The sequence below is a fragment of the Gordionus sp. m RMFG-2023 genome, chromosome 5 (genome assembly GCF_954871325.1).
Source record: "Gordionus sp. m RMFG-2023 chromosome 5, tfGorSpeb1-WG-v2, whole genome shotgun sequence".
Taxonomy (NCBI): domain Eukaryota; kingdom Metazoa; phylum Nematomorpha; class Gordioida; order Chordodea; family Parachordodidae; genus Gordionus; species Gordionus sp. m RMFG-2023.
The window spans coordinates 2,954,659-2,970,678 of NC_088779.1; positions in this window are offsets into that span (position 1 = coordinate 2,954,659).

Below are 16,020 nucleotides of genomic sequence, written 5' to 3' on the forward strand. Positions count from 1 at the left end.
AAAATAATTATTCCATGAAATAAATTCTCGAAAATCTTTTATAAAAAAATATGAATTTTCGTAATTGTGCTGCGTATTAACGGAAAAGATAATAAATAGAGTTATTACGTCGTAATCATTTTCTCATTTCTAAAAATACATGATTTTTAATCAATATAATTATTAATTTTAGATATCCTTTTTTTTAAAATGAATTATTAGAAATTATTTAGGAAGAATAATAGATCAATTTCTTATTTTACTAAAATTTTGTTAAATATTTAAATAATTTAAATCGATTTCAATCAATCAATCAATCAATCAATAATCAATAAATTATTTTTATCATTAGTTAAAAATAAAAATTACAAAATTTTAATTTTTTTGATCAATAAAAAGAAAAATTATGGACAGTTAATAAAAAAACAAAAATGATTGACATTTTCTTTTATATTTTTCAAAAAAACATTTTTAAATTTTTTTAATTATTTTTTCTGTTTTTTTAAATAAATTTATTAATTGTAGAAGAACTACGAAATTATGTACAAAAAATTTTACACAAATTTGAATTATTCGAAATAAAAATTTAACTAAGGAATATTTGTTGGTTTGAAAAGATCCTAACCATGCATTCACAGCTGACGCGGATTCGCGGTTGACGTGTACATAAATGTGGCGCGTATTTTACTTGTCCCTGCTGCCAATTCGCGGTAACCTGTAAAAATTTAGGGTTATTTTTGTTTTTGATCAAAATAAAAATTTTCTTAGGAATATTTGTTGGTTTGAAAAGGTCCTAACCATGCATTCACAGCTGATGCGGCGGTTGAAGTGTACATAAATGTGGCGCATATTTTGCGTGTCGCTGCACTACTGCCAATTCGTGATAACCTGTGAAAATGTAGGGTTATTTTTGGTTTTGAATGTTTATGGGTCGCGACAAAAAAATGATGGTCTATGAAATTAATATAAAGGGTTGGGGTTAGTTAAGATTGTTTTTTTTTAATATGAAAGTTTTGATCGACAATTCGATCCTTCCCAATATGATAAGATTTTAAAATCTTACTATAATATTTAACCAGAAGCCTAGGCGTATTCAGATCATTTTTAAGAAAAAGAGAAGTAAAGAGGGATTGGTGGTGGCTTGTAAGTACATCTTACTGCCATAATTTTTATATGAGGTCTTATAAAAAAAAATAAAACACTTGAAGTACTACGAAAGTAAAATTGAAATAAAAAACACTATAAAAAATAAAAGTGAACTTAAAAACAAAAATGAAAAGAAGTAAAAATAGAAAATATAAAAAGAAATAAAAATAAAATACACAAAATTGAGAAATAAAAACGTTAACATACACAATAATATAAATGTAAAATAGAAAATATTTCGAATAATAATTCCTACTTAATAATTCTTTGGACTAAGTGATAAAAAAATTTTCACTTTTAATTTTATGTTTTTCTTCTACTTTCTTTCTAATAATTTAAATATAGTCGTTCATTTAAGTGAGAAGACAGAAAAGAGGAAAGGAAGTCTATATTAAAGTTGATGCCTTACCTCTCCCCCCCCCCCTTTTCTCCAGATAATTTTAAACCAATTTTTCAGTTTAAAAGTGGATAAATTCTGGTTTATTCTCCAATGAAAGTTTCAGAAAAGTGATTCAGAAGAAGGTTTGTTTTCAAGAGATATAGGATGAGCGAATTGTTGGAGTATTTTTATGAAAGGATGATTTACTGTTGGGGAGAGGGGGGAGCTGGAAATATATTTAAAAATTTCTTCCGAGCAGCTAAAAAGATATATTGTCAATGATTTTGGATTAACGATTCCTCTGGATGGAATGATGCTTGATGGGAGGCGAACCTAAGAGGGATTAGGCTAAATTTGAAGCACTTTGATCCAAGCTAAAAGGTATTGTAGATGATTTTGGAATAGCGATTCTCTAGATGGATGGATGTTCGACGAGGAAGGGGGCGTAAACCTAATAGGGGATTAGGTTGTTTTAGGACTAAATTTGAAAGTCTGGTAACTTGAATCGGATTGCAAAGAAAAAAAATTTCCATCTTGGATTTATTAAGAATAAGTCTAAGATTTTTTTGCACAATCAGCTTCGAGGAAATATTATATTTTGGAAAAGGACATGTTCAATGACATATAATGATACCTAGACTGATGGTGAATTTATAATAATGCATTTGTAAGCGTCGTTGAATGCAAATCAGCTGGACCCGCCATTTTGGTAACCCGTATAGTGATTATTCTCATGTTAAAAATACTACTAAATCGGTAAATTGCTTCCTTAATTATCTCGATGATCAGGCAATTCTTTAATAAAGTTTTGTGACAGGCATGGGAATAAAATGGCATCTCGTTTAAAAATTTTTAATAATGATATGGGTAACCAAAATGGCGTCCCCAGCTGTTTTTTATTTAATGAATGTTTCGTCAGTCTAGGTATTATTATATGTCATTGACCATGTTTTAGTGTCAAGATATAAGAATGGAATGTCATAAAATATCTTGAAAATAAAGGTCGACGGTCCAAAAATAGACCTGTCATAGAAACCCAAACTGTCTCATAATCATTCAGATAGATCGTTCGGTTTTGATCTACCCGGTCTCGAGTTTTTGATCCTAAATACCAAACTTACCCCGACCTATTTTTCTTTTACTGAAAGATTTATCGATGGGGAAAATTGAACCGAATAAATTTCCAGCTGATTTAGCTCTAGAGGGGAACTCCCATTTATCTAACAAGCCCACTCAGATACTGGTATTCCTATTTATGAATTCTGTAAAGTAAGATATATTATTTATTAGGGAAGTGAGAACAAAAAGTATCGGAAATGTATTCCAGAGAAGAATACTCCATGAATTTAAAAAAAAAAATTTGTCATGAACCTTGGATTAGAATCATTTCAGAAATATTTGCCACATAAATTATACTACCTAAATTTAAACAACTTTCGTTTAAAACATGCCATACAATATGAGAAAGAGAGATGTAAATATTACTTATGTAGGTTATACAAGTTGTTCATCCGACAAAATTTAACAGCTGATCGATTTTTAAATCGGTTTATGAGAATCAATTTTTTAAAATAATATTAATTTTATCTTTAATTTTATACATGATGATAACCTAAGGAATATTGGTTTTAATAAAGAAAAATTGATTCTCATAAACCGATTTAAAAATCGATCAGCTGTTAAATCGTATATGAACGGATCCACTATGAACTGACTAAAATATTGAGTTAGCCGTTTTTAACCCAATGATAATTATAAACAACCCATCATAATTTTTATTATTCCTTTTTTTTTTAAATTAAAAAAATTAATAGATATATATATATATTTTGTTTTAATTATAATTTATTTTATATATACATCAAACATCATAAATAGTAAATTAACCATTAAAAAAACATTTAGAATATTACATATTCACTTAGTTTAAAAAAAAAAATCCCACACGCACAACATATATTAATGTTAAAAACAAAAATTGTTTGGTTGGGAATTTTGATACAACAGACCAAACAGAGACCGATGTACAACTTATCGATCCCTCTCAGACAATCGGTTTTGATTAACTTCCTGTTATCAAAATTTGCGCTAAATAGACCTGAACACGGGTTAGGGTTCACCTCCCTGGTTAAAAATAGTCAGTTTGTGGGATGAGGCTACTCATGAAGCTAACATAATTAGCACTTGTGAATAGCTACGGCTAGTCTCTGTCTAAAGAAAAAAAGCCTTCCCTAGGTTCATCTGTAAGTTTACGAATGTGCGATCCAAATTCCTCGATAAAGAATAATGCACGACTCACAAGGGTTGTTAGGGTGGTGGGAATAATGGGAATGAATATGTATTCTTGTGATATTTCAGAATATTATGCTATTTTTTTTAGCATCTCCTTTTTCTCGAAAATGTTAAGTTTTTGATTGGAAGGAACCAAAGGATCAATGCGCGAGTAATCCCCGACCTAGGAATTTAGCTCGCTTCCAAGGAATTTGAGAAATCCCAACAGGACAAAAAAAAACAGGAAGGTTCAAGAATAGATGGAATTTGAGTTGATCTGAAAGCTCTAAAGATAATTGAATTACGTAAATTATGTGTCTAACAATTCGATCTTTACAATAAAAATAATGGAGGCTTCCATTACCCTCGTAGGGTAAATTATTAGGGTAGCTTAAACTAATACCAATGGCGTGAGTGTGCTTATTTTGGGTTTAGTTGTAATTGTAAATGAACTGAGGGAATAGTTTCAAGAAACTCATGACCAGATCGCAGTAAGGAGAATAATGGAGGGTCAGATAATTGTATTCTGGAAAGGAGTGATTCAACGCAGCTCGCAATAATAGGTCCAACTCAGTCCTTCTGCCTATTCTATTCTGAAAGTGGGCAATCAACAACAATTCGTGATTTATCTCTCGAAAATAGAGCACATGTTTTATTATGGGAATTTACAATGTATTATGTTAATAGGCAACTGGATATGATGGCTATTAAGGCAAGATTGGAAGGAGATCTGATACCTAGTCCACCCACCTTTCTTGGCGGGTAAAGTGGCTTGAGTCCACACTATTTTACCTTAATTTAAGGTTCGAAAATATTTTCGATTAGGACTTTATTCCCATTTTCATAAACACCTCAAGAGGAAAAAAAGGCTTTATGGGAGGGGAGAAGAGAAAATAAAATCAGCCAACTCGAAATGCCCATCAAGGGTGGAAAGAAGGACGGAAGATATTGTAGTATAATTCTTCAACGGGCACGTCTAAATGATTTAGTTGCTCTAGGGTTGTCAGTTCGGTTGTTTGGGTTCAGTTAATCGAATTTTTCTGGGTTGATATAGAGATTCCAATAGGAAGTCCCAGGATTCCTTGGCTTTATTGACTTCCTCATTGGATCCACTAAGAATACCGTCATCAATATATCCGGCGTAACGGGATAGAAGTCAATTTTGACTAAAGACTCATTGGTTAAGCACTGTTATATACGTGTTAGTTTAAATATCCTAGTAAAAATTTTGGTCTATTTTTTTTAAAAAAAATTAAAATAAAATAATATTAATAAAATGGAAGATTATTTTTTAGAAAAAAAAAGAGGATTAATTTAAGGAAAAGAAAGGAAAAAGAAAAAGGCGAGTCCCTAAAAGTCTACAATCCTTTAAGATTCAGAAGATTTTTTTTTGTTCTTCAAAATTTGAAACGGAAGTGCTAATATTTTCTGATTTTATTTAAGTCAAATCTTCCAAAAAAAAAATAAAATAATAATTCCAGAAAGTGTTTATCAATTCCTCGAACTAATTATTATTGTTATTGTATTAAATTGTTTATTTTATATAAATTTGCGTAACACGAAAGAAAAAAAAATTTTATGATAAATTATAACAATAAAAATATTATAATTTTCCTTAGTCTAAATTGCCACTAATACTATATGTTAACGATCTCGATTTTGAGCCGATCTTTAAAAATGGCCAGAGTTGTTAAAATATACTTTTTAAATGGATCTAGATACAGATACATCGTCTAAAATAATATCTAGATACCGATATCTTAATCAAAAATCTATCTAGATACAGATACAGATACCACATTTTTATGTATCTAGATCCTTTAACAACTCTGAAAATGGATAACTCAACATTTATATAGTAGGGAAAATATTGCACTAAGCGCCCAAGATTTCGCCAATAGATTTTCGATCCCTATGTGCCATCTACGAGAAAAATCTTTAGGCCCTGCCTAATATTATTCTGGATAAACTGATCAAATTGAGCTGTTTAACAACACTTATTAACGATAATACAAAAAAAATATCTACGAACCAAATATACATAAAAAATTATAAGGGGAAGGAGGGGGTGGGGATTATTCTGAAGTAAAAGTTTCAGCCAATATTTAGCCGAATCTTGTGATTCACGAATCTTCAACTGAGAATCTTTGGTCATGTTTTACTCCTTTCTCCCCCCCCCCCCATATTAAGATCGATAAAATAAGAGAGTGTTTTAAAATTAAATTTAAATTACCATATATTATGATTTTTTTTTTCTCCTCACGCGATTCGGAGATATCTTCGAAAATTAAAGTGATTGACTAATTATTTATTAATTATATTACTTCTTTCTTTATTTTCATAGAAATAATAAGGTATACTCTTTTATAAGATGATTTAAAAAGAAAATTTTCCGTGATTATTCATTTCCACCAGAAGAACAAGGTTAGTGATTGTCGATCATTTTATTTTCGGATATAAACGTTTTGACAATTTTTAGAAATCACGCCATGTTTAAAAACGATTCCATTTAAATTTCTATAGAACTAAATAACTTTCATGATAAGTGATCTAAAAAAGAAAGGAGGAAAGGGGGGGGGGGGGGGTGTAGGAATTTTTTTTTAAAAATTCTTTGTTTTTACACTTTATTTAACTTCTACTTTTAGCCCTATTAGACCGTTGGATCTAAATTAATCAAAATAGCCGATACATATACTCACTTTAATGTTACCACTAGAAAAATTTAAATAATATAAATAACATATATTTATAAATATATATATTTTCTAAAATCCAAACCTGTTATACCGTTAAATAATTACTTCAAATTTTTAAGATTTTGTTATTCTAAGAGATAAGTATTGTTGTTAAACTCCCTAACCTTAAATCAACTATAAAACACTGCGGCCACGTTTTTAGCCAAAAATATTCCAATCAATCTTCAAGTTGAGACTCGACTTCTTAGTGGCTTAATTCAATTTTTCAGGGTTTAAATCAAAGACTAAGCCGCAATTGATATGGTCAAAGTTAGGAAATTTAACAATACTAAAGATAAGTATATTCTGTATTATTGGCGACAGTCGGTAACATCTGTAAATATTATTATATTTCAAAAAAAAAAGTACGAAAATATAATTTTGCAATTTTTATATTTATATAACTTACAATTTTTAATTTTATTTGTTGTTTTTTTTTATATCTCTTCTTCAGATATGGCGGCCATTTTTTGAATATGTTATTCTTGAAGACGGTTTTTAAAACATACTCAACATATGTTATTTTGAGCAATGCGATTTAGTGGTCAACCCGAGTACCTTTGTGTTACAGTCCCTAAACTACCGAAATTATTAGGACTTGTCACATAAAATGTCAAATAACAAATTCCTCTTTTATTTCTTAAAAGTATGAAAATTAAGGGGGGAGAGATAGAGAACCAAAAAATATATATTTATATATATATATATGTTCAAGTCAAAATATATTCTATGGAAAAATCTCATTATTAAATTATATTAAATTTAAAAGTTTCCGTGGAAGAGGAGTCTTAAATTCGTAAGATTGGTATTCCGAAGTGTAGTTAAACGGCTCGTTTCGAGTGGATTTTTTTAAAATGGTTAACTCAATATTTTAGCCAGAAAAATTATCTAAGCTTGGAGATTTCGATAAATATATATGTCTAGACTCTTTGTTCCTTCTATGAGCAAAATCTTCAGGGGTCGCGTAATATTTCTCTGGATGGTCGTTTAACAACACTATATCCTAACATGATGGAATACGTTTCCGGTAAATCAGATTTTTTTTTTAAAAAAATTTACTTTAAAGCCGCTCCAAAAATTTATTTAAAGTTTATATAAATGAATAAATAAAAAGAACACATTCCCGAAAATAAAACACATTGACCCCTAACATATATATGTGGAATAAAAGTGTAAAAAAAAAAATCTTAGCAAATGGAAAAGAATAATTAAAATGTATCATATGCCATAAAATAGGCACAGTCAATATGTGCTAAATGTGTAAATTCTTAATATTGTGGTTCAATAAGATGCAATAAATTTGTGACTTGGCTCTTATAACCTTAGGGCAGAGGATTTAAATGGCGGTTTGCAGGGTAAACTGATCTACACGATGATATATAATTTGTGTTTTATAATAGCTTTTAGTTTAAAATTTTGCTAAGTACAAAAAAAAATTGTAAAAATTACGGATCGTTTTACCCCAGTTTCCCCCTGATTCATTTTTTTTAGAAAATTAATGTTTCAAGAACTAGCATCTTTATATAGTCTCAGACCATCATTTCATTTTATCCTAAACCCTAAAACTATAAAAAAAAATTATCCTTTTTTCTTTCTTTTCCATGGTTTTTAATAATAAAGTTTACTTATTATAATATATATATGGTGAATTCCATATCAAATAAACCAAGGTTTCAAACCGACCCCCCTTCAATTTTTTTTAAATTTTGTATACTGGTAGTATATTCTATAACTAAGAAAAAAAATGAAATTTTACCTTCCAACACTGTTTACCCGCTAAGATATGGCCGTTTAAAGCGCGGAAAAATGGTACATTTTTGACAAAATGCACCTCATTTATTTTCAAATATCTCGAGAAATAATTAAGTTAAAAAAATAATATAAATTTTATTTTGTAGCTTAATAAAAGTTCTTTAAAATGACATAAAAATAATGATGAACATTTGATTAATATCGAAAACCGGATGTGTAAAACCGGAAATGGCCATAGAAAAAAAGGTATTTTTTATCAAAATTTTTTTTCTATAGATAGATCACTGCTTTATATTTGTACAAAATCCTAGACTGGGATGAACATGGATTTAGGAGTTATCATTCTTTATATGGCTAAAATTGAACAAATTTAACATTAATATCATCATATTTTAATTTAATGAATAGTTATAAAATAATGTTAATCTAAAAATTATGTCTAAATGACAGACCCTTACTTTTTTTTAATCTTTATCAAAATTTTTGAGAAGTGGCTGGAATAATGAGCTTTGTTTAACACTTTAGTTTAATTTTGTCTCGAAGTTACTTGACAAAATAATTCTAAACATATTTATAACTTTATTTGCCTCAAATTGCATTACATAATTGCATTACATATAGTACAATCAAAAATTTATAAATAAAAAATATCATATATTATAATCATCCAAGGAATTTTAATATATTATGACTTTTGTTTTCGTCTAGCGGAATAAAAGCTTGGAACTTTGTGTTCCAGAAATTCTCTTTTCTCTCAAAAATCTGCTTTCAAGATGACTTTCTATGCTCATATATTCATTATTGCTCACAAATATCTAATTTACCCCATAGATATTATTTCTTGCATAGTTAAATAAATCTATTGTTGTCAATATGTGATGTTCATATGGACGTTTCAAGCTTGCTCTAGCTGCTAACGGTTTAGACGGCCCCCAAAATGTCGCATGGACTTATACCTTGTGCGGTTTCAAAAAATGTCACTCAGCCTTTATCCCAAAATTTCATGATTGTAGAGATTAATGAAATCTTTTATTTTTATATTGGTTACTGCTCCATCAGAAAAATAATAAATTTTACCACTCAATTAAATCTCTCCTTCAAGAATACGATCAATTTTAAAAATAAATATAATGCACATGCGTTGTGCTTTAAAATATCTGATATAACCACAAAATTTACATGTTTTATTATGTTGTTCTCACGGTAATAAATTATAAAAGAGTTGATAGTAGCTTGATTATTGGTCTGATTAAATCCTTGTACATGGTTCTGCACTACAAATGCATAGTTTTCTGAAAAGTCTGCAATAACTAAGAATTCGCCAACATTTAAATTGAATTTTAAAAAGTTTCGAATTAATGATTATCGTGAAACTATCAACAAATGAGGAATTAAATTGTTTAATTATTTAATTAAATAATCAACAAATTCGTCAGCGGATTTTGTCAGTGTTTCGAGGGTAGTTCGAACTGCTATCCATTGTTTGAATGTTTTATAATCTATAGAATTCTCGTCAAATAATATATTAATGCTTTCTTTTAATTTTGAATATAGGGGAAAATTTATTGTTGAATTTCAATTTTGGTAGATTATTTTATGCTAAATATAATATTTAAATTATTTAGTCAAGTAATTTTAATCGAGATAAAATTTAACTAAAGTTTTAAACAGCTCATTATCCCAGCCACCTCTCAAATTTAATTTATAAAGATAAAAAAAGTAGGGCCTATCATTTAAACATAATTTTTAAATTAACACTATTTCATAACTATTCAGTAAATTGCTATTAATGTTAAATTTGTTCAATTTTAGCTATATAAAGAGTGATAACTCCTAAATTTATGTTCATCCCAGTCTAGGATTTTGTACAAATATAAAGCAGTGTGATATCTATCTACAGATTTCCGGTTTTACACATCCGGTTTTCGATATTAATTAATTGTCTATCATATTTATTTTTATGTCATTTTAAAGAACTTTTACTAGCTACAAAAAAAAATTTTCTAACATAATTATTTCTCGAGATATTTGAAAATAGATGAGGTGCAATTTGTCAAAAATGTGTCATTTTTCCGCGCTTTAAACGGTCATATCTTAGTGGGTAAACAGTGTTGGAAGGTAAAATTTTATTTTTTTCTTAGTTATAGTATATACTACCAGTATACAAAATTTAAGGAAAATTGAAGGGGATCGTGTTGAAAATCGACTTTTTTTGTTGATTTGATATGGAATTCACCATATATCAAATTAAATATTAAATAAAAAATTCAAGCAATCGCTTAAAATCAAATCTGGTGCTATTTTATTAATGATCTAAGGAAAAGGTATTTATCTCATCTCATCTTATCTTATATTTTTTTTTATATGTTATTTTTTAGATAAAAATATATAATTAAATCATTTTATCGTCATCTATTTTTTTCACCAAAAATACAAAAAAACGACATTTTTTATATTTTAAAAAGCAAAAAAATTAAACGAAAATTAATATATTAATTTTTTATTTTGGTATTTTAAGGAAATTATTATATAGTTTATTATATAATATTTTTTTTGTATATACATATTTAATTACCTTAACTAATATTATATTGCTAGCTTATATCAACCTATAATATATTAATGATCTTTGAACTGCTTCAGCTATAACAGGTATACACATATAATTATCATCCGAAATAAACATTTCAAAAAAAAACTAAATATATATAGAGATATCCTACTTGATATACTTTATTTATCTATTATATATAAATATAAAATTTTAATTTAATGTTTATATTTATATATATTATTTTTATATTTATATATATTTTTTTCAATATTAATTAGATATTAAATGAGATATTTTTTGGTTTAATATATTATATCGTTTTTATATTATTATATATATACAATATAATAATACAGAAAAGTCTTATTTGATTATAAATTATTCATTATCCATATAATTCCTCTATGTATATAATATATATATAATATATGAAAAAAAATAGATCTGAGGTCCTTATACAATTAATGATAATATTTATTACATTATTCAAGCTGTTAGATTATATGTTCAAATCCCTTAATTATCTCTCGAACGTTTATATATAAAAATGAAAAAACGGCAAATAAAAAACTAAAAAAAAAAATGAACTATAAATCATAATGTTTTTTTTTAAAAGTCATTATAAATATTAGATTAGATTATTACGTTTTTATTTTACCTTACTACTATTTACCGTAATCTATTAAATGCCAAATACCTAAGCATATAGGCTATAAATAAAAAAAAGGGAGATTTTATATTTTTTATTGTCAGTATAAAAATTAAAATTATGATGTGTATAGAAAAATAGTAAAAATCAATGTAATTCTCACGTATACACCATAAAGTATTTCTAATGCCGAGTTCTTAAGACTACAAATATCTTAATACTAGAAGGAATAACAGGCACCTCCTACAATTTCACCGGTGTAGGGAGAAATCAAGTTTTTTTATCGAAACAGCTGACTCAAGCAGACTCCAAATATAGGCCCTGAGGAAGGAAAAGATTTTCATGTTATGCCATGTCTTATAGCTTTCCCTAGTGTTAGAAACGAAAATTTCTTAGTTTGATATGACACATATCAATTTTTTTTGTTGGAATATGAGTTTAAGGAATATTGAGCGACATGTTAGATGACAGTAAATTTAGATTAAAATAAAAAATTTTAAAAATAAAGGGTTTTATATAAAATCTTCAAAAAAAAATATCTTCAAATATTTTTGCTCAAATCTTTTGAGCATTTTTTTTTCAAACCTTCTAAGTTATAAAATGAATAATTATTTATGTAATAATAGCTCTTTTTTAAAAAAGAAAAATTTAAATAAATTGCTTATTATATATTGGCACAAATTCTATTTAAAATTGTTGAATGCCAATAACTCTGAGATACCCGCCTTCCCCCCCCCCCCCGATATTCAGTTTTTAAAGAAACTTGGGATTCTAACCGTAACAAATACCGGGTTCGGTTCGGGTTTAGGTTCGAATAAAAATAACGGGTTCGGGTTGATTTGGTGAAGAGTAATCATAGACTCAGTTTATAAACCTATACAAAGCCAGTTAGAACCTTATCCCATATTAACTTATTTGGAGTTATGTAAAGAGAGCGTATTTTTTTTTAAAAAAAAAAGAAGTTTATCCCAAATCCCCGAGAAAATAATAACGATCCGGTAGCGTTGTCAAACGGTTCGATTTTAACCGATTCTTAAAAACCGGCTAACTCCATATTTTGCTAGGAGAAATACTATGCAAAGCCTTAAGATTGTTTGGACATTGATGGCACAATCGTTTGGATATCTAGCAGAGAAATCTCGAGGTTAAGGTAACAAAACTTTTCTGGCAAAAATTTTTGAATTAAGCCGTTTTTTTACATAGGCTCAAATGGGGGGCCGTTTAACAACACTTATATGAGCCTATATATATATTATATAAGATCGGCTTTGGTCATATCATATATGAGTCATAATAGAACACTTCTCCTATACGTTACCGTAGATAACTGTCATCGTTAGGGATCCAAACCAAACCTAAACCGGACCCTTAAACCGGTATTAACGGTTATTTTATAGAACCTGAACCTAAACCGAACCGATATTCGTTTCAGATCCCTGGGCATCGTCAATTAGCAATATACAATAAATATCTAAAAAAAAATAATTTATTATTAATTTAAACTTTTAAAGAGTTATGGATATCAAAAGATACAACCAGGCGGTTAGTATACCGTTTTTAGATGTTTTATTTTGTTATGTTCGGGTGATAATTTATTTTTTAACTTTTCGGTTTCGGTTTTTATAAATAATAACGGTTAATAACCTATTTATACGTTTCGGTCCCAGATTCAGATATTTGATGGAACCTGAGTATGTATGTTGACCTAACACCCCCCTCCCCCTCCGAGTTAACCCGCCATATGATTTTAAACGAAGAAATTTTATCTTAACCCCCCCCCCCCACCTCCATTTTTCCTATGCTAGAGGACCCTGACTTCCGGTTCACATATTTTGAATTTCAACCTCGATTTACTCTTTTCAAGAAGAAGAAAAATCATCCGTAAAAATGATTTTAAAATTTATCTCTAATTTTGTACAAAAACATGCTTAGTTTTTAGATAGATAGATATAGAAAAAAAAATATAATATATAATATATACAAGGGAAGTGGTGGGAAAGTGTGTTTCGTTTAAAAAAAATGTTAATTTTTAGATTTTTTTATTTAAATTACATAATTTTTTAATAGTTATCACATAATTGTCAATTTATCAAAAAATACATAAAATGTAATTTTTCTAATCTAAAACACGCGTTTGATTTTAACAGAATATGATTATTTTTTTTGACACCGTCATTTTTTTTTGTGTTTTTGCAATATGTTTAATTTCAAAAATATTAAATTTTTTTTTTTGTATTATTGGAATATGTTTTTTTGTTAATATCTTTTACATAGTAGAATTAGATATATATATATGATAAAATTACAAAATGAATGTTCCTTTTTGGGGGAAGGAGGAAGGGGGGGGGAGATAGAATTAGATGAAAAATGGGGTTTGAGAGAAGGAAATTGATTATATAACATAAAGTTACTATAAAGTATCTTTTAGACGATTCTATTTGAGGTGATTTTTTTTAAACTGCTAAATAAATATGTGACTAAGGTTTGGGCACCTATCAGCGAAATCTCTAGGCATGGGCATGATTTTTCTGGCTAAAATATCGAGTTAGCCATTTTTCAAGATCGGCTTCAAATCGAGCTGTTTAACAAGCGCTAACTACAAATAATAAAACATTCATATTTTTTTTGTTAAAAAAGTCGTAAATCTTTTGACGCTAAATCCCATGGTCACGAGATACAGCAACCATTAAAATTCAACTATATTTGATAATAGGTCATAGTTTAGATGCCCAAATCTTCGTAATATTTTAATATTTAAAAGAATGAGACATAACTAGTCAATTTTATCCTTTAGGAGAGTAGGTGATAGGAATTCCGCAAGAAGGGGATAAATGAGTAAATAATATTTTAACATATTATTTTCTATCGATGACAGCTGATAGCAACTTACGAATTAATGTGGAAATTTTATGAATTAAAATTAATCCTAAAACCATATTAGGGCTTCTGACTCTGCATTTAACATCAAATTCTTTAAAGACTGGGTTGAAATAAACTGCCGAACCTCAGGGGTTAGGATTAGGGTTAGGCTCTGACTTTTGAGCCGTCATTTAAAATATAACGATGAACGCAGAACCATTCCAAAAAAGTCATCATCGTCATTTATTTTTTATTTTGTTCTTTCCATGACCTTAATTTGTAAGATGGGAGGATATGGGGGGGGGGGGGTGTTTATGTTTTTGGAGGAATATGATATCTTATCCATTGTCACCTCAGTGCTTGGAGAGAACTATTTACGGAAGAATGTTGTAACAAAAAAAATAAATGCGCCATTTTATTTTTGAATAGGGCCTCACCATGACCATATATTGCTCACCCCGCCAATATCTAACCCTTCCAATTTGACCAGAGGTAGCCTGCCATTTAATTTATAATCTCCCCTCACCCCTTCCCCTCCTATGGGCCTAAATTTTATTTTAAACTGAGATAATTGACATTTTCTTCTTTTTTGGTCTTTGGATAAATCTTTGGTTCGAAAAACTTAACATAACATCTCTCCCTTTCTGAAAACTTTTTAAAATTCTAGTTCGGTTGATATTTAGTAAAACAAAAAAATATAATAAATAGTCACGTGGAGAAATTATTCAGGAATTCTTCTTATTTTATTTTTTTTTAAAGCAGAAGATAATAAAATATGTTTTAAAAAACAAATAAATTAATGCGAATAAATTAACCAAAATATCAACAACAACAAATATAGCAAAATTCCACATGATCAAGTATATTTATTCATAGCTTAAAATGAGCAAAAAATGGTAACATATGTTTCCTTATACATAGAAAGGGACTAAAGGATAATAGCTCAGCTCTAGGAATGCTCAATTGAAAATTTTTTATTCTAATTGGGATGAAATATATCTAAAATTAAACAAGTTTCTGAAAGGTAAGGAATAGGATTAAAGGTTAGAGAGTTATAGGTTAGTGTTTAAGATAATATTAACAAATGGTTTTAATAAATTTGAATAGTTTTTTTTATATTAAAATTTATAACCTGTCCAAACTGACAGGTCATGAGATTAATAAATAAACGAATAGAAATTTTAATAAATCAGCTGGGATAACGGCGATTTAGTACGGTGGATAACTATCGAGCCCATTAGTGTTATGATTTTTCGTTTTCTTATTCTTTTATTCGACTTAGGGCAAGACAAACCTGCAATTCTTAAATATTTTTTTTCATGAATAAAATAACAACAAAATCCAGGGATCCAAACCGTAACGAATATCGGTTCGGTTCGAAAATTTTAAAACCGGTTCTAATAGATTTGATCACTATTCTCTATACCATAATATTGAGCCCTTTATCCAAATTTAAAAAATCCTTCAAGATTCTCTTCCTGTCAAACTATATCTATAAGGAGGAAGAATAAATTTTTAGGGCTGAGAACCTACATGCTAACTTCGGGTAGCTGGCCATGGGCAGGGCCCTAACCTGGGCCTCACCGTGGGTCTGAGCCGGATCCGATCAATTAGGTCCATGGAGGTCCCTGATTCAAATACATAATAATATAGCCCAATTTCTAAATAAATTTATATAAATCTTATATCCTAGGGG